Source organism: Pogoniulus pusillus, chromosome 21 (assembly GCF_015220805.1).
Source record: "Pogoniulus pusillus isolate bPogPus1 chromosome 21, bPogPus1.pri, whole genome shotgun sequence".
NCBI lineage: Eukaryota > Metazoa > Chordata > Aves > Piciformes > Lybiidae > Pogoniulus > Pogoniulus pusillus.
Window position 1 is genome coordinate 22,306,372 of NC_087284.1, and position 19,034 is coordinate 22,325,405.

Consider the following 19,034-nt stretch of genomic DNA (forward strand, 5'->3'; position numbering starts at 1 on the left):
GATGATCTTGGAGGTCCAACCCAAACCATTCTGAGTCTGATCTAATGGGAAGTGTCCCTACCATGACAGGGGGGGTTGGAACTGGATGATCTTGGAGGTCCAACCCAAACCATTCTATGAAGCTACCAACCCAACCTCACCTCTGCCTGCTGTTTGAGCTTGTGCTGGAATTGCTGTGCTGTGGTTGCCTCTGCTGCATATCCTGGCAACAACTTCCACCCAGAATCATATGGGAAGAGCCAGACAAAGGTTCCTGGGGTTCATTCTTCCAGCTAAGGCCACCTGAAACAAAAGAATATGGATCCTTGCTGGTGTTTTATGTATGATTTCTCCTGGTATTTGTCTTCAGTGAGCTGCTTTGAACTACATCACCCCAAAGCTTTTTGCTTTTCCTCTTGTTCCAGGTACCTAAAAGCCATTTTTAGCCTGGGCTTCATGTCTGAGTTGCAAGGAGAAGCCTTTGCTGGCAGTTGCCAGAGCAGATGATAGGATGTTTGCCTATTCACACAGAAGAATTCACACTTCCTAAGTGCTTTCAATTTGATCTTTCTGCCTGGCTAGAGAATTAATTCCCCCCTTTTTTTTTTGCCCTCTCCAGCTGGAGCTGGGACTGAGACAGTGCAAAGAATTAAAGAGAGATGGAAACAATTAAAGCAGGCTCTTGAAAATCAGAGTCAAGAGATGAATCTTGTTGGCAGGGTACAAAGAATGAGGCTCAGCTTGCAAGAGTGGCAAATGAGTAATGGCAGTGGAAGGAACTCTGCTGCTACATAGGATCATAGATTCATAGAGGCAACCAGGTTGGAAGAGACCTCCAAGCTCATCCACTCCAACCTAGCACCCAGCATCCTGGTGTGGGTTCTGCAGCTTTGGTTCTCCTCACCCTTTCATCAGCCTCAGCAATGTGCAGTGGGAGAGGGGGAAAATCCCCTTCAAAGCAAGTCAGGCACTGGAGCAGCCTGGCTGGAGAGGTTGGAGAGGACAATTAGCTCCTCAGGTTATGCTTCTGCTTCAGGAAGGGACAGAGGAGAAGATCTGATGGGCAGCAGCAGAGAGGGGGGATGGGGAAGGAGTGGATTTGGTTTTGTCTTGGAATGGGAAGATAGAGAATTGGGTTTCATCTTGGAGTGGGAAGGTAGAGAATTGGGTTTCAGCTTGGAGTGGGAAGGTAGAGAATTGGGTTTCATCTTGGAATGGGAAGATAGAGAAGTGGGTTTCATCTTGGAGTGGGAAGGTAGAGAATTGGGTTTCATCTTGGAGTGGGAAGGTAGAGAATTGGGTTTCAGCTTGGAGTGGGAAGGTAGAGAATTGGGTTTCATCTTGGAGTGGGAAGGTAGAGAATTGGGTTTCATCTTGGAGTGGGAAGGTAGAGAATTGGGTTTCAGCTTGGAGTGGGAAGGTAGAGAATTGGGTTTCATCTTGGAATGGGAAGATAGAGAAGTGGGTTTCATCTTGGAGTGGGAAGGTAGAGAATTGGGTTTCATCTTGGAGTGGGAAGGTAGAGAATTGGGTTTCATCTTGGAGTGGGAAGGTAGAGAAGTGGATTTTGTCTTGGAATGGGAAAATAGAGAGTTTGATTTCACCTTGGAATGGGAAAGTAGAGAATTCAATTACACTTTGGAATAGGAAATTAGTGAGATTGATTTTTTTGTCTTAGAATGGGAAGATAAAGAGTTGGATTTTATCTTGGAATGGGAAGATAGAGAATTGGATTTCATCTTGGAGTGGGAAGAGAGTGAATTTGGTTAGACATTGGAATGGGAAAGTAGGGAATTTGATTTCATCTTGGAGTGTAAAAGGGATGGATTTAATTTCATCTTGGAATGGGAAGATAGAGAATTGGATTTCATGTTGGAATGAGAGGAGAGTGAGTTGGATTTCACCTTGGAATGGCATAACAGTGAATTTGGTTGCTCCTGGGAATGATTTCATCTTGGAATGGGAAGGTAGAGAAATGGATTTCATCTTGGAACATGAAAATGATGCATTTAATTTCATCTTAGAATGGGAAGATAGGGAGTTGAATTTTAGCTTGGAATGGGAAGATAGAGAGTTTGATTTCACCTTGGAATGAGGAAAGAGAGAGTTTGATTTCACCTTGGAATGGGACAACAGTGAATTTGGTGATCTCTTTGTGTCCCTCCCAACCCCTGCCATCCTGTGAGCTGTGATCTCTTTGTGTCCCTCCCAACCCCTGCCATCCTGTGAGCTGTGATCTCTTTGTGTCCCTCCCAGCCCCTGCCATCCTGTGAGCTGTGATCTCTTTGTGTCCCTCCCAACCCCTGCCATCCTGTGAGCTGTGATCTCTTTGTGTCCCTCCCAACCCCTGCCATCCTGTGAGCTGTGATCTCTTTGTGTCCCTCCCAACCCCTGCCATCCTGTGAGCTGTGATCTCTTTGTGTCCCTCCCAACCCCTGCCATCCTGTGAGCTGTGATCTCTTTGTGTCCCTCCCAACCCCTGCCATCCTGTGAGCTGTGATCCCTTTGTGTCCCTCCCAACCCCTGCCATCCTGTGAGCTGTGATCTCTTTGTGTCCCTCCCAACCCCTGCCACCCTGTGAGCCTGTGAAATAGTGAGATTGACTTCACCTTGGCATGTAAAAATAGGCAACCAGGTTTAAGCTTCCCCTGTATTCATTTCCAAACCTGAACTGCCACTCTGCATGGCTGGCATGAACAGAATGCCTTTTTCTCTTGGTTTTGCCTCTGAAGCCAGAGGCCATGGCCAGGACATCTCCATTTTTCTTCTTAGCAATATTCCTTTATTGATTGACCAAAAGAAGAGAAAAGGGCTTTGCAAATGCTGTTTGAACCCCCAGGGGCAGTTCTGGTCAGCAAATTGATTGCCTCTAAAAGGTTTCTTTGCTTCTGAGGGTTTTGAATAGATTTTATTTGCCTCCTTAGCTAAAACTAGCATGGAATCATAGCATGGGCTGGGCTGCAAAGGACCTGCAGAGCTCATCCAGCCCAACCCCCAGCACTCAGCAGGGACATCCTCCACTAGAGCAGGCTGCTCACAGCCCTGCCCAGCCTCACCTTCAACATCTCCAGCCATGGAGCCTCAACCACCTCCCTGGGCAACCTGCTGCAGGGTTCCAGCAGCCTCCTGCTGCACAACTTGTTCCTCACAGCCACTCTCAAGCTGCTCTGCTCTGGTTTGCAGCCATTGGCCTCCTCCTGTCCCTGCAGCTCTTTGCAATCAGTCTCTCTGCAGCCTTCTTGCAGCTCCTTCAGGCACTGGCAGCTGCTGTTAGGTCTCCTCCTCTGCAGGCTGCACCCCCCCAGCTCCCTCAGCCTGTGCTCACAGCAGAGCTGCTCCAACCCCCTGAGCATTTCTGTGGCTCTCCTCTGGACCTGCTCCATCATCTCCATGTCCTCCCTCTGCTGAAGGCTCCAAACCTCCCTAGAACCTTCTCTTCTCCAGGCTGCATCCCCCCCAGCTCCCTCAGCCTGTGCTCACAGCAGAGTTACTCCAACCCCCTGAGCATTTTTGCAGCCCCTTCTGGACTTGCTCCATCAGGTCCATGTCCTCCCTCTATTGAGACCTCCCTGGAGGCTGAGCAAGTCCCAAGTCCCTCAACCTGTCCTCAGGGGAAAGCTGCTCCAAGCCCCCTGTGGCCACAGCTCCCAAGGCAGCAGAGTTCTTTGCTGCTGAGTGCAAGGCTGAGTTGAATCCTTCCCTCCACCAAATCAAAGCTCTTTCATCCTGGCACCACCTTCCTGGAGAGCAGGGGCATTGATTATTAACAGAGCCTTTCCTCCAACAGATGAGGGCCTGATTTATTAATACCACCATCAATAAGTGATTGATTCTCCCTTCCTTAGCATTAATGGCACAGGACAAATCGGACTTGGAGGGGTGGGGGGTGGGGGGGAGGGTTGGGCTGGCTGCAAATCTGCTGCCCCTGCCCAAATGCCAGCCTGCTGGAAAGGGTTGGTCTTTGTGTCGTGTTCTCTGCCTTTAATTAGGCGCTAAAAGATGTCCAAGCTAATTAACAGCTCTTTTCCTGCCGGAGGAAGGCAGAGCTGAAGCCTCTGCAGGTAGGAAGAGGGCTGGGAAAGGCAAACTGGCCCCAGCCTGAAGGGTCTCGAAGGGTGGAACTCAGCAGCGTCCAGACTGTGTTAACTAACTTGGGTTGGAGATGAGCTGATGTAGAGCTCACTTCTGCAGCCCAACAGCAGGAGAGGGGATTCTGCTCCTCTCCTCAAGTCTCCTCTCCTCACCTTTCCTCAAATCCCCTCTCCTCAAATCTCCTCTCCTATCCTCTCTTCAAATCTCCTCTCCTCTCCTCTCCTCTCCTCTCCTCTCCTCTCCTCTCCTCTCCTCTCCTCTCCTCTCCTCTCCTCTCCATTCTTCCTCTCCTCTCCTCTCCTCTCCTCTCCTCTCCTCTCCTCTCCTCTCCTCTCCTCTCCTCTCCTCTCCTCTCCTCTCCTCTCCTCTCCTCTCCTCTCCTCTCCTCTCCTCTCCTCTCCTCTCCTCTCCTCTCCTCGCCTCTCCTCTCCTCTCCTCTCCTCTCCTCTCCTCTCCTCTCCTCTCCTCTCCTCTCCTCTCCTCTCCTCTCCTCTCCTCTCCTCTCCTCTCCTCTCCTCTCCTCTCCTCTCCTCTCCTCTCCTCTCCTCTCCTCTCCTCAAATTTCCTCTCCTATCCTCTCTTCAAATCTCCTCTCCTCAAATCTCCTCTCCTCTCATCTCCTCCCCTCAAATTTCCTCTCCTCAAATTTCATCCTCTCTCCTCTCTTCTCCTCGAGTCTCCACTCCCCAACTCTCCTCTCCATCACCCTAACTGTGCCATCTGCCTCCATTCCTTTCTAGTTAGGAGCATCTTTCCCCTTTCTCCACTCTCCATGGCCTCAGGCAGGCCACTTCTGCTCCGGGCTGGCACTTCTCTGTCTGTACAAACAGAGCCACCCGAGTGGCTGGGAAGATTAATTAGTGACTGTAATATTTGTGAAGCACTTGAAAGATGAGAAGCCTCTAGACAAAGGCTGCAGAGTGTAATTATTCTGCTCAGAAGTGCCTTCATGGGTAGTAAAGAGACAAAAAAGCAGAGAGAGGCAGGGATCCTGCAGGCATTAATGCTGAGCAGAGATGGTTCTGGAGGTGGCTGAGCACAGGCTGCCTGGATGTGCTCCTGCAGAGCCAAGCTGGCATCCCTAAGTGTGCCACATACACATCTCTGCTCCTGTGGCATGTTTCCACAGCAGGCACAGCTCACCACGAGCAACCAGGAGAGCAAAGGCAGCTCCTGCAGCTGGAGAGTGAGAGCTGGGGGCTCCAGCAGTGCTGTGGCTGGCTGTGGTCTCACCTGCTTAACACAGACCCCAGAATGGGCTGGGCTGGAAGGGACCTCCAGAGCTCATCCAGCCCAACCCCTGCACTCAGCAGGGACATCCTCCACTAGAGCAGGTTGCTCACAGCCCTGCCCAGCCTCAGGTGACACCAAGCTGGGAGCAAGTGTGGAGGGCAGGAGGGCTCTGCAGAGGGACCTGGGCAGGCTGCACAGATGGGCACAGGACAGTGCCAGGAGACTGAACAAGTCCCAGTGCCAGGTTCTGAACTTTGGCCAAAACCACCCAAAGCAGCTACAGGCTGGGAACAGAGTGGCTGAGAGCAGGCAGGCAGAGAGGGCCCTGGGGGTGCTGGCAGAGAGCAGCTGCAGAGGAGGCAGCAGTGCCCAGGTGGGCAGCAGAGCCAATGGCATCCTGAGCTGGCTCAGGAGCAGTGTGGGCAGCAGGACAAGGGAGCTGCTTCTGCCCCTGTGCTCAGCACTGCTCAGGCCAGCCCTGCAGTGCTGTGTCCAGCTCTGGGCTCCTCCATTGCAGAGAGATGTTGAGGTGCTGGAAGGTGTTGAGAGCAGGGCAGCAAGGCTGGGGAGAGGCCTGGAGCACAGCCCTGTGAGGAGAGGCTGAGGGAGCTGGGGGGGTGCAGCCTGCAGCAGAGGAGGCTCAGGGCAGAGCTGATTGCTGCCTGCAGCTGCCTGCAGGGAGGCTGTAGCCAGGTGGGGTTGGGCTCTGCTGCCAGGCAGGCAGGGACAGAGCAAGGGGCCAGAGGCTGAAGCTGTGCCAGGGCAGGTCTAGGCTGGATGTTGTTAGGAAGTTGCTGGCAGAGAGAGTGATTGGCATTGGAATGGGCTGCCCAGGGAGGTGGTGGAGTGGCCGTGGCTGGAGGTGTTTCAGAGGAGGCTGCATGAGGCACTGAGTGCCAGGGGTTAGTCAATGAGGAGATGTTAGGTGCTAGGTTGGACTCGATGATCTCAGAGGTCTTTTCCCACCTGCTCAGCTCTGTGAGGCTGTGACTGTGGCTGTGTGTTTGTGTGTCTGTGGTTCTGTGGCTCTGTGATGCTGTGGTGCTGTGGTTCTTTGTGGCTCTGTGATTTTCTGGGTGCTTCTGTGTGATGACTCAACTACAACCCAGAGATCCTGATCCCTACTCCATGGCTTAGCACCAGACTTGGTGGAGTTACCTCCTGGTTGGACTTCATGATCCTGAAGGTCTTTTTTTTCCCAACCAAAGCCACTCAGTGAGTCCTGCTTCCAAATTCCTCTCTTCTCCATTCCCTCCCTGAGTGCCTTTCAAACCTGCTGCTCACTGCAGGTGCAGATGGAGCTGAGAATAAATATTTCAAGGTGGTATCTCCACTTGGCACAGTGGTGCCAAGGATGTCTCCTCCACCTCCCCCTTCAAGAGAGGTAATTTCCTGCTCCTGCTCTAATTAAACCATCTTTCATTCCTCCATACTCAGCAGAAAGGGGAGAGAGAGGCTAATGGCCCCAGATGAACACATCCTGATACTTCCTGTCCAGAGAGGACTTAATTAGGAGGCTAAAAAATGCATTTCTTTCCCAATGTGTTGTGTGGTTGTGCAGTGCCAACTGCAGAGGCTAAGTCACAGGGTAAGGTTTTGCAGCTGGGGCAGGCCAACCCCAGGCACTAATCCAGGCTGGGTGCAGAGTGGGCTGGGAGCAGCTCTGGTGAGAGAGGCTTGGGGGTGCTGGGTGCTGAGCAGCTGCCCAGGAGCCAGCAGTGCCCTCCTGCAGCCCAGCAGGCAGGCAGGGGCTGGGCTGCAGGCAGAGCAGTGTGGGCAGAGGGCAGGAGAGGGCATTGTGCCCCTTGGCTCTGCTCTGCTCAGACCTCACCTCCAAGCCTGCCTCCAGCAGCAGCAGGAGGAGGGCACAGAGGTGCTGGGGAGAGGCCAGAGGAGGCCACAGAGATGCTGGCAGGGCTGGAGCAGCTCTGCTGTGAGCACAGGCTGAGGGAGCTGGGGGGGTGCAGCCTGCAGAGGAGAAGGCTCCAGGGGCACCTCAGAGCTGCTGCCAGGGCCTGAAGGGCTCCTGCAGGAAGGCTGCAGAGGGACTTGTGCTGAGGGGCTCTGAGCCAGGCCAAGGGCAATGGTTTGGAGCTGAGGCAGAGCAGGCTGAGAGTGGAGCTGAGGCAGAAGCTGTGCAGGGTGAGGCTGCTGAGAGCCTGGCACAGGCTGCCCAGGGAGGCTGTGGCTGCCTCCTGCCTATCCAAGGCCAGGCTGGATGAGCCCTTGGGCAGCTGAGTGCAGCTGAGAGGTGTCCCTGGGCAGGGTGGGGAGGTTGGAGGGGCTGAGCTCTGAGCTGCCTTCCAACCTGAGCCATTCTGTGGCTGCCCAGGGAGGTGGTGGAGTCTCCATGCCTGGAGATGTTCCAACAGCCTGTGGCCATGGTGGCACTTGGGACCAGGGTTTGGTGGCCATGGTGGCACCTGGGACCAGGGTTTGGTGGCCATGGTGGGGCTGGGTTGAAGATTGGACTGGGAGATCTTGGAGAGCTTTTCGAACCCAAGCAATTCTGTGATTCTCTGTGTGCTTGTGGTACTGAAACTCGGCCAGAAACATCAATAAGGGGTGGGGAGAGTGGAAAGAGAGCAGATTGAGTTAAGAGGCAGGAAGTTGTTTCTGCCTAGAGAGCAATTACAGTAAAAGAACTTAGAGAGAAGGGGGGAAAAGGATAATAAGAAAGGAGATTGTATAAAGAATTACAAAGAAACAAAACAACAACAAAAAGACAACCAAAAAAATCAAAGAGGGAGGGAAAAAAGGGCAAAGGAAAACAACCAAAGGGAAAACATAAACGAAGATAAGAGGATGACTCTGATGTGGAGTAACTGAAGAAGTGAGGAGCAGCATCCTGGGGTGAAAAACAGTCCAGGGTAAAAGGGAATATAGCAAGAAACAAACCCAAATGTAGATGGAATCACAGGATGGGCTGGAAGGGACCTGCAGAGCTCACCCAGCCCAATCCCCCTGCACTCAGCAGGGACATCCTCCACTAGAGCAGGCTGCTCACAGCCCTGCCCAGCCTCACCTTCACCATCTCCAGCCATGGAACCTCAACCACCTCCCTGTGCAACCTGCTGCAGGGTTCCAGCAGCCTCCTGCTGCACAACTTGTTCCTCACAGCCACTCTCAAGCTGCTCTGCTCTGGTTTGCAGCCATTGGCCTCCTCCTGTCCCTGCAGCCCTTTGCACTCAGTCTCTCTGCAGCCTCCTTGCAGCCCCTTCAGGGGCTTCACCTCCTTGGGCAACCTGCTGCAGTTGATCCACTTCCCAGATCAGGATGAAGGCTTTTAGCACCCCCAAAACCATCAGAGTGAAGGCTGAAAGTGACTCAGACCAATGCCACAAAGCAGCCCAGGCTGGCAGTGGATCAGAGATGCTAGGAGGAGGCCAACAAACAACCAACCCAACCCCACCTGTTGCAGTGCTCCACTGCCCTCAGTCACTAAGGTTGATAAAGCCTTCCAAGTCCAAGCTTCTCCTCACCACCTCCTTGACCTGTTGAGGTCTGACAAACCAGTTGGGGTTGCTGGGAGGTTTGGTGCTGCTGGTGAGTGGATTTGTTTCTCTGAGCTCTTCCAGACAGCAGCAGTAATTGCAGGCACAGTGAACTCCCCAGGCAGAGATGTTTTGACCTCCCAGGATCTGATTTTTCTCTCTCCCTCTGCTGTAAAACCCTGTGGCTGCCCTGGCAAACGGGCAGCTGTGATGCTTTATGACACCAAAAACGTGGCCCTTAAACTCGACTCAGATTTATGGCTGGGGGGAAGCAGCAGAACATTCCTCAGCCGTTAGGAAAAAAAGAACATGCCAGGGAGGAGCCCAAGAGGAGGTTTCAGCTCAGGGTTTGTCCCCTTCGAGTGGGGCAAGGGGCCAACCCCCTCCTCGTTCAGAGAGGCAGCAGCAGGGAGGCATACAGAATAGCAGAGTCACAGCACCACAGAGTCACAGTCACAGCATCACAGAGTCACAGCATCACAGAATCACAATCACAGCATCACAACCACGGAGTCACAGCATCACAGAGTCACAGCATCACAGGGTCACAGCATCACAGAATCACAGCATCACAGCATCACAACCACGGAGTCACAGCATCACAGAGTCACAGCATCACAGGGTCACAGCATCACAGAATCACAGCATCACAATCACAGTCACAGCATCACAACCACGGAGTCACAGCATCACAGAATCACAACATCACAGCATCACAATCACAGTCACAGCATCATAGCACCACAGCATCACAGTCGCAGCACCAGAGAGTCACAGCATCACGACCACAGAGTCACAGCACCACAGCATCACAGAGTCACAGCATCACAGAGTCACAGCATTACAACCACAGAGTCACAGCATCACAGCATCAGAGTCACAGCATCACAGAATCACAGCATCACAGAATCACAATCACAGAGTCACAGCATCACAGAATCACAGCATCACAGCATCACAATCACAGTCACAGCATCACAACCACAGAGTCACAGCATCACAGCATCAGAGTCACAGCATCACAGCACCAGAGAGTCACAGCATCACAACCACAGAGTCACAGCATCACAGCATCAGAGTCACAGCATCACAGCACCACAGCATCACAGAGTCACATCATCACAGCATCACAATCACAGAGTCACAGCATCACAGCATCAGAGTCACAGCATCACAGCACCACAGCATCACAGTCACAACATCACAGCATCACTCACAGCATCACAGAATCACAGCATCAGAACATGTTGGGATGATTTGCTGCCTGTTCTCTAGCAGGCATTGATGAAAGAGGTTGGAAAAAGGGATCAAAGTGGAAAAGGGGCTAAAAGGGAAGGCAGCTTCTTGTTTTCAGTGCAAGCCTGACCCAGCAACCTCCCCCTCCTCCCTTCCCCTTCAAGTCTTGCCACAGGATACCCATTTAAGCCAGGGAGCAGAATGTTGATCCTTTCAGATGGATGCCTCTAAAAGCCTTCTGATTTGATTTGTTATCTTGTTGCTTGGTCCCCCCCCAGTGAAAGAGGAATCCCTAAGGAATAGGCATTCTGGAAATGTTATTAAAAGCTTAACCTCTGCCCTGAAATCAATTTGCTGCCTGTGTATGAAATATTGCCAGAGACAATCTTGTTACCCAGATGTTGCACCTGGGGATGCTCTTCATCAGTTGGGAAGAGAAAGGCACTGCCAAGGGAGCATCCTGGCAGTGATAGAAGCTAAATAAAGGGAAGGTGGAAGCTTTCCTGGTTCTTTGTGGGTGAGCTGCAATATTGTCTCCAGCTCTGGGCCTCTCAGCTCTAAGAAGGATCTCAGGGAGCTGGTTGGAAGAGTCCAGTGCAGAGCCACAAAGCTGCTGCAGGCAGTGGTTATTGTTGGTGGAGATGATCAGGGAATCATGATGGGACCTCAAAGAGCAGCCAGCTCCAATCTCTCTGCTATAGAATTGGCAGGGCTGGAAGGGACTTCGAGGAGCATCCAGCTCCAAACCCCTGCCATGCCCAGGGACACCTCAAACCAGAGCAGGTTGCCCACAGCCACATCCAGCCTGGACTTAAACACCTCCAGGGCTGAGGCTTCCAGCACCTCCCTGGGCAGCCTGTGCCAGGCTCTCACCACCCTCATGCTCAACAACTTCTCCCTCATGTCTCACCTCAATCTCTCCTCCTCCAGCTTGGATCCATTCCCCCTGCTCCTATCCCTACCCAGCACCCTCCAAAGTCCCTCCCCAGCTCTCCTGCAGCCCCCTTCAGACACTGCAAGGCCACAAGAAGCTCTCCTGGGAGCCTTCTCCTCTCCAGGCTCAGCCCCCCCAACTCTCAGCCTGTGCTCACAGCAGAGCAGCTCCAGCCCTCTGCTCACCCTCGGGGCCCTTCTCTGGCACCTTCCAGCCCCTCCAGCCCTTTCCTGTGCCAGGGGCTCCAGCAGTGGGCACAGAGCTCCAGGTGGTACTCTGAGGTCAGGGGAGATGACCTCTGAGATCCTTTCCAAACTAAGCTACCCTCATTTCCATTTCCACATTTTTCCATCGTCATTCCCCTCCCATATTTTCCCTGTTTCCCACTTCTTTGTTTTTCCATTTCCATCTTCATTCCCATTCTATATTTTTCCTTTATTTCCATTTCCATATTTTCTTCATTTCCATTTTCATTCCACTTCCCTATTTTTCCTTTTATTCCATTTCCATAATTTTCCACATCCATTTTTGCTCCACTTCCATATTTTTTCCGTTTTCATTCCCCTTCCATATATTTTCCTTTATTTCCATTTCCATATTTTTCCATTTCCATTTTCATTCCACTTCCATATTTTTCCTTTATTTCCATTTCCACTTTTTTTCCATCTTCATTCCTCTTCCATATTTTCTCCATTTCCATTTGCATTCCACTTCCATATTCTTCCTATGTTTCCTATTTCCATTTCTCTTCCATACTTTACCTTTTTTCCCCCTTCCATATTTTTCCATTCCCATTTTCATTCCCCTTCTACATTCTGTTTTTTTCCCCAATCCCCATTTTTCCCATTTAATTTTCTCCCACTTCCATATCTTTCCTTTATTTCCATCTCCACATTTTATCCATTTGACTTCATTCCCCTTCCATCTTTTTTTCCTTTTCCTCATTCCCATTTTTCCCCATTTCCATTTTCATTCCACTTCCATATTTTTCTCTTTCCATTTTCTCACTATTCCCATTTCTTTTCCATTTCCATTCCACTTATTTCCCCTTTCTTTCCCTTTCCATTTTGTCCCCATTTCCATTCCACTTCCATATATTTCTCTTTCTTTCCCTTTCCATTTTCTCCCCATTTCCATTTCCATTCCACTTCCATATATTTCCCTTTCATTCCCTTTCCATTTTCTCCCCATTTCCATTTCCATTCCACTTCCATATATTTCCCTTTCTTTCCCTTTCAATTTTCTCCCCATTTCCATTTTCATTCCACTTCCATATATTTCCCTTTCTTTCCCTTTCCTTTTCCTCCCCATTCCCATTTTTTCCAGCGTCATCTTTATTGGATACATTTCCAAATGCAGTCAGCTCCTTCCTTGCTCTCTCCCCTCTCCGCAAGCCCCCCGGGAGCCCTCTCCCTGTTCACTTCGCTACCGCTTTTGCCTCCCTGCTGGAATTCTCCCTCTCCGGTTTATTTCCATCTCCTCCTCCGCTTCTTTCACCAATCCCAATCTATTCCGGGGATTGGCTCTTTCCCATTTATCCCTGTTTTTTCCCCTCCCCACGCTGCTCGATTGCCATCTGGGGGCTAACACCAACCCACCACCCCCACCGCACTTCTCCTACCCCTGAACCGCTGCTGCCTGCGGGGTGGCAGCCAGGGATGCTCGCAGAACCTCTCCGCCAGCCAGCCTTGAGCCGCAGCAGCCTCTAACCGCTCGGCTCCATCCCTCTGCCCCTTGAGCAGCTCCATCCCAGCCAGCGCATCCTCTTTAAAGCCGCTGCGCCGCGCCGCGGAGCCTCCTCCCGCATCGCCGCTCCAGCCGCGGCGCATCCATTGCGGGTTGGGAGGATGAAGCTTCCCGAGGGGCTGCGCTGGCATCCTCCATCCCCCTGCCGACCGCCGAGCCTCTCGGGGCTGGCTCTGCGTGCGGGGAGCCTTCCGAGCTAATCAGGTCAATGCTCATCTGCCGGCTCCGGGGACATGACAGGAGCCTATCACGGCACTTAGCAGCATCTTCCCCGACCCCCCCTCCCCCCCACCTCCCGCCCCGGCTGAAGAATCTCCCGTTAAGAACCAGTCGCTTTGGTGCTTCTTCACTCCCCGGCAGCCTCCGAGGGTTTCAGCCGCTCTTTCCCCCCCTCTCTTCTCTCCTTTTAGCCACCCAGCAAACCCTCAAGGATGCAGCTCCCTGGGGGAGTGTTGAGCTGCAGCAACTTCCATTAACCTCCCCCTCCTAAATCGGCGAGGCTTGGATTTGGGATCTCCGTCTTGGAGCAAAGGGAAAAAGGATTCCTGTTGCATTTGCCAACTCCAGCGCCGAGCGCAGGAAGGATTCCAGGCAAGGTAAGCAAGCGGCAGCTGCGCTGCATCCCGCTGCATCTCCGCACCCCAAAGTTCCACCGGAGCCAACGGGCACAGCCTGCACTGCAGCAAGGGGGACCTGCGCCCCGGGCTGGGGGGTCAGGAAGGGATTCGCCTTGGAAGCAGCTTCTGGCTGGCTGCAGTCGGTTTCCAGTCGGTGGCTCTCTGAAGCATCCCCCCCCCCCATATAGATATATCTGGAGTTAAATGTGCTAGAAACGTGCCAGGGATGGGAGAAGGGAGGAGGAGAAGCAAGCGACACTTCCCTCCCCCACCCCCCCGTGGGGATTAGGTGATTTATTTGTGCTTAATACCCTTGTTTGTGCTTAATACCCTTGTTTGTGCTCAATGCACTTCTTTGTGCTTAGTGCACTTATTAGTGCCCAATACTTACTTGTGCTTAGTGCAGTTATTAGTGCTTAGGGCAATTAACCTGTGCTTGGTGCAGTTATTGGTGCTTAAATACACTTATTAGTGCTTAAATACACTTATTAGTGCTTAAATACATTTATTAGTGCTCAATACTTATTTGTGCTTAGTGCAGTTATTAGTCCTTAGGGCAATTAACCTGTGCTTGGTGCAGTTATTGGTGCTTAAATACGCTTATTAGTGCTTAAATACACTTATTAGTGCTCAATATTTATTTGTGCTTAGTGCAGTTATTAGTGCTTTGGGCAGTTACCTGTGCTTGGTGCAGTTATTGGTGCTTAAATACACTTATTAGTGCTTAAATACATTTATTAGTGCTCAATATTTATTTGTGCTTAGTGCAGTTATTAGTGCTTTGGGCAGTTACGTGTGCTTGGTGCAGTTATTGGTGCTTAAATACACTTATTAGTGCTTAAATACATTTATTAGTGCTCAATATTTATTTGTGCTTAGTGCAGTTATTAGTGCTTTGGGCAGTTACGTGTGCTTGGTGCAGTTATTGGTGCTTAAATACACTTATTAGTGCTTAAATACACTTATTAGTGCTAAAATACACTTATTAGTGTTCAATACTTATTTGTACTTAGTGCAGTTATTAGTGCTTTGGGCAGTTACCTGTGCTTGGTGCAGTTATTGGTGCTTAAATACACTTATTAGTGCTAAAATACACTTATTAATGCTCAATATTTATTTGTGCTTAGTGCAGTTATTAGGGCAGTTACGTGTGCTTAAGTACACTTATTAGTGCTAAAATACATTTATTAGTGCTTAAATACACTTATTAATGCTCAATATTTATTTGTGCTTAGTGCAGTTATTAGGGCAGTTACGTGTGCTTAAGTACACTTATTAGTGCTAAAATACACTTATTAGTGCTTAAATACACTTATTAGTGCTCAGTACTTATTTGTGCTTAGGGCAATTAACCTGTGCTTGGTGCAGTTATTGGTGCTTAAATACACTTATTAGTTCTCAATACTTATTTGTGCTTAGTGCAGTTATTAGTGCTTAATACACTTATTAGTGCTCAATACACTTATTAGTGCTCAATATTTATTTGTGCTTAGTACATTTATTAGTGCTTAGTACGTTTATTAGTGCTTAATACACTTATTAGTGCTCAATACTTATTTGTGCTTAGTGCAGTTATTAGTCCTTAGGGCAATTACCTGTGCTTGGTGCAGTTATTAGTTCTTAAATACACTTATTAGTGCTTAATACTTACTTGTGCTTAGTGCATTTGTTCTTAGTTGATTTATTTGTGCTTAATACACTTATTTGTGCTTTGTACACTTATTAGTGCTTAATACACTTATTATTTCTCAATACTTATTAGTGCTTAGTACATTTATTAGTGCTTAATACACTTATTAGTGCTTAATACATATATTAGAGCTCAATACTTATTTGTGCATTGTGCAGTTATTAGTCCTTAGGGCAATTACCTGTGCTTGGTGCAGTTATTGGTGCTTAAATACACTTATTAGTTCTTAAATACACTTATTAGTGCTTAATACTTATTTGTGCTTAGTGCATTTGTTCTTAAATGATTTATTTGTGCTTAATATACTTATTTGTGCTTTGTACACTTATTAGTGCTTAATGCACTTATTATTTCTCAATACTTATTAGTGCTTAGTACATTTATTAGTGCTTAATACACTTATTAGAGCGCAATACTTATTTGTGCTTAGTGCAGTTATTAGTGCTTAGGGCAATTGCCTGTGCTTGGTGCAGTTATTGGTGCTTAAATACACTTATTAGTGCTTAATACTTATTTGTGCTTAGTGCATTTGTGCTTATTGCACTTATTTGTGCTTAATACACTTATTTGTGCTTTGCACACTTATTAGTGCTTAATACACTTATTAGTTCTCAATGCTTATTTGTGCTTAGTATGTTTATTAGTGCTTAATACACTTATTAGTGCTTAATACACTTATTAGTGTTTAATACACATATTAGAGCTCAATACTTATTTGTACTTAGTACATTTATTAGTGCTTAATACACTTATTAGTGCTCAATACACATATTAGAGATCAATACTTTTTGTGTTTAGTACAGTTATAAGTGCTTAAATACAATTATTAATGCTTAATACATGTATTAGAGCTCAATACTTGTGCTTAGTACATTTGTTTGTGTTTAGTACAGTTATTAGTGCTCAAATACACTTATTAATGCTTAATACACATATTAGAGTTCAATACTTGTGCTTAGTACATTTATTTGTGCTTAGTGCACTTATTAGTGCTTAATTACACTTATTAGTGCTCAATACTTATTTGTGCTTAGAGCAATTACCTGTGCTTAGTACAGTTATTAGTGCTTAAGTGCACTTATTAGTGCTTAAGTACACTTATTAATGCTTAAATACACTTAGTGCCTAAACACACTTATTGGTGTGTTAATACACTTATTTATCCTTAGTACACTTATTAGTGCTTAATACTTATTTCTGATTAGGATAATTACCTATGTTATTACTTAGTAGTGCTTAAATACACTTATTAGAGCTTAGGACAATTACCTATGCTCAGTGCACTTATTAGTGCTTAAATGCACTTATTAGTGCTTAGTTCATTTATTAGTGCTTAATACTTATTTGTGCTTAGGATAATTACCTATGTTATTAGTTAGTAGTGCTTAAATGCACTTATTAGTGCTTAAATACACTTATTAGTTCTTAGTACATTTATTAGTGCCTAATACTTATTTGTGCTTAGGATAATTACCTATGTTATTAGTTAGTAGTGCTTAAATACACTTTATTAGTGCTTAAATGCATTTATTTGTGCTTAGTACACTTATTAGTGCCTAATACTTATTTGTGCATAGGATAATTACCTATGTTATTAGCTAGTAGTGCTTAAATGCACTTTATTAGTGCTTAAATACACTTTATTAGTGCTTACTACACTTTATTAGTGCTTAGTACATTTATTAGTGCTTAAATACACTTCTTAGAGATTAACACTTGTGCTTAGTACATTTATTTGTGCTTAGTGCAGTTATTTGTGCTCAATACAATTATTAAAGCCTAATACAATTATTAGAGATTAATACAATTATCTGTGCTGACTACAACCAGCAATTCTTAGCACCATGATGTGTTCTTAGTGCACCTCTTTGCTCTTAACCTATTTGTTTGTGCTGGGTGCATTTGTTTGTGCTGGGTGCATTTGTTTGTGCTTGGTGCATTTGTTTGTGCTGAGTTCATTTGTTTGTGCTTGGAGCATTTGTTTGTGCTGAGTGCATTTGTTTGTGCTGGGTGCATTTGTTTGTGCTGGGTGCATTTGTTTGTGCTGAGTGCATTTGTTTGTGCTGAGTTCATTTGTTTGTGCTGGGTGCATTGTTTGTGCTGAGTGCATTTGTTTGTGCTGAGTTCATTTGTTTGTGCTGGGTGCATTGTTTGTGCTGAGTGCATTTGTTTGTGCTGGGTGCATTTGTTTGTGCTGGGTGTATTTGTTTGTTCTTGGAGCATTTGTTTGTGCTGGGTGCATTTGTTTGTGCTGAGTGCATTTGTTTGTGCTGGGTGCATTTGTTTGTGCTGAGTGCATTTGTTTGTGCTGGGTGCATTTGTTTGTGCTGGGTGCATTTGTTTGTGCTGGGTGCATTTGTTTGTGCTTGGTGCATTTGTTTGTGCTGAGTGCATTTGTTTGTTTGGGGGTTCACTGCATTTATTTGTTTGGGGTTTAGTGCATTGATTTGTGCTCAGTGATTTCTGCTCAGTGATTTGCCCTTAGTGCATTTATTTGCCCTCAGTGCATTAATTTGTCCTCAGTGCAGTTATTTGCCCTCGGTGCATTAATTTGCCCTTAGTGCATTTATTTGTCCTCAGTGCATTCATTTCCTCTCCGTCACAGCAGTTGGAAAGGGGAAAAAGCAAAGTTCAGGATGATAAAACTCCCTTTCTGGATCCCTTTGGAAGCAGGAGCTCACAAGGCTTCAAAATCCCACGGCGTTAAAAGAAGGAATGTTGGGAATGGCAGTCAGGAATCTGCATGCAGCTGTCCCAGGGTCTAGGTTTGGTGGCTCAGCTGGGCCTGCGTTTGGTGGCTCAGTTGGGTCCAGGTTTGGTGACTTGGCCAGGTCTGGGTTTGGTGGCTCTGCTCAGCTTCAGCCTCTGTCCCCTTCTTCTGGCCCTGGCTGCCTGGCAGCAGAGCCCAACCCCACCTGGCTACAGCCTCCCTGCAGGCAGCTGCAGGCAGCAATGAGCTCTGCCCTGAGCCTCCTCTGCTGCAGGCTGCACCCCCCCAGCTCCCTCAGCCTCTCCTCACAGGGCTGTGCTCCAGGCCCCTCCCCAGCCTTGCTGCCCTTCTCTCAACACCTTCCAGCACCTCAACATCTCTCTGCAATGGAGAAGCCCAGAGCTGGACACAGCACTGCAGGGGTGGCCTGAGCAGTGCTGAACACAGGAGCACAAGAACCCCCCAGGCCAAGAGGAGTTGTCATGAGGAGGATCTAAAGCAAAACGAGAAGACAAGGAGGTGGCAAAACATCTCCTGTCAAACTAAACAGCAGCCAAAACTGTTCTTCTGCTTCTCAGTTCCTTTTAAAACACCTCATGAGGCTTCGAGGTTTGGGTTTGGGTTTATTTTTTTCCCCCCAGTGGAAAGATTTTTGCCTTGTAATTACTTTTAAAATGCTCTTAAATCTTGGGGGTTTTTGTTTCAGGCTGGCATAATTAGGCAAACAAATCAGAGCAGGGATGGCAATTTGCTTCCTCTTGCTGCTCTGTTTAGCTCAGATGCTGAAGCAAAACACAGCCACAGGGAAGGGGGAATGAAGTGTGAGGGAGTCTTCGTTGGACTTGAGAGCAGCCAGCTTTGGGAGGAGGTCTTCAGCAACCTGGGCTAGTGGAGGTTGGGCTGGATGAGCTTTGGAGGTGCCTTCCAACCCACACCAGCCTGTGGTGCTCTGAGGTTGGAAGAGACCTTTGAGATCATTAAGGCTGGACAAGGTCTTGAGCAAGCTGGGCTAGAGGAGGTTGGATTAGATGATCTTTGGAGGTCACTTCCACCCCAGTCCATCCTGTGATGCTGTGAGCTTGGAAGAGACCTTTGAGATCATTAAGGCTAGACAAGGTCTTGAGCAACCTGAGCTAGTGGAGGTTGGGCTGGGTGAGCTTTGGAGGTGCTTTCCAGCTCACACCAGCCTGTGAGGTTGGGAGAGAGCTTTGAGATCATCAAGGCTGGACAAGGTCTTGAGCAAGCTGAGCTAGTGGTAGGAGTGTCCCTGCCCATCGTAGTGGGAGTTGGAACTAAGCAGTGG

At 48.4% G+C, this 19,034-nt stretch overlaps 1 protein-coding gene across 3 annotated transcripts in view; it reads left to right on the plus strand.

Annotated features, from left to right (window-relative positions):
- The window catches only part of CDH12 (cadherin 12), a 95,334-nt gene that overhangs the window by 19,518 nt on the left and 56,782 nt on the right, over positions 1 to 19,034 (plus strand). Inside the window, exon 2 of one of the 3 annotated variants that reach the window (XM_064161238.1) lies at positions 13,125 to 13,310. The exons of 1 other annotated variant lie outside the window; for it this stretch is intronic. The gene's annotated coding sequence lies outside the window, so the exon portion shown is untranslated. Of the gene's footprint in view, positions 1 to 12,549; positions 13,311 to 19,034 lie in introns of those variants that run through there. One more of the 3 variants, XM_064161240.1, reaches the window with a different exon arrangement.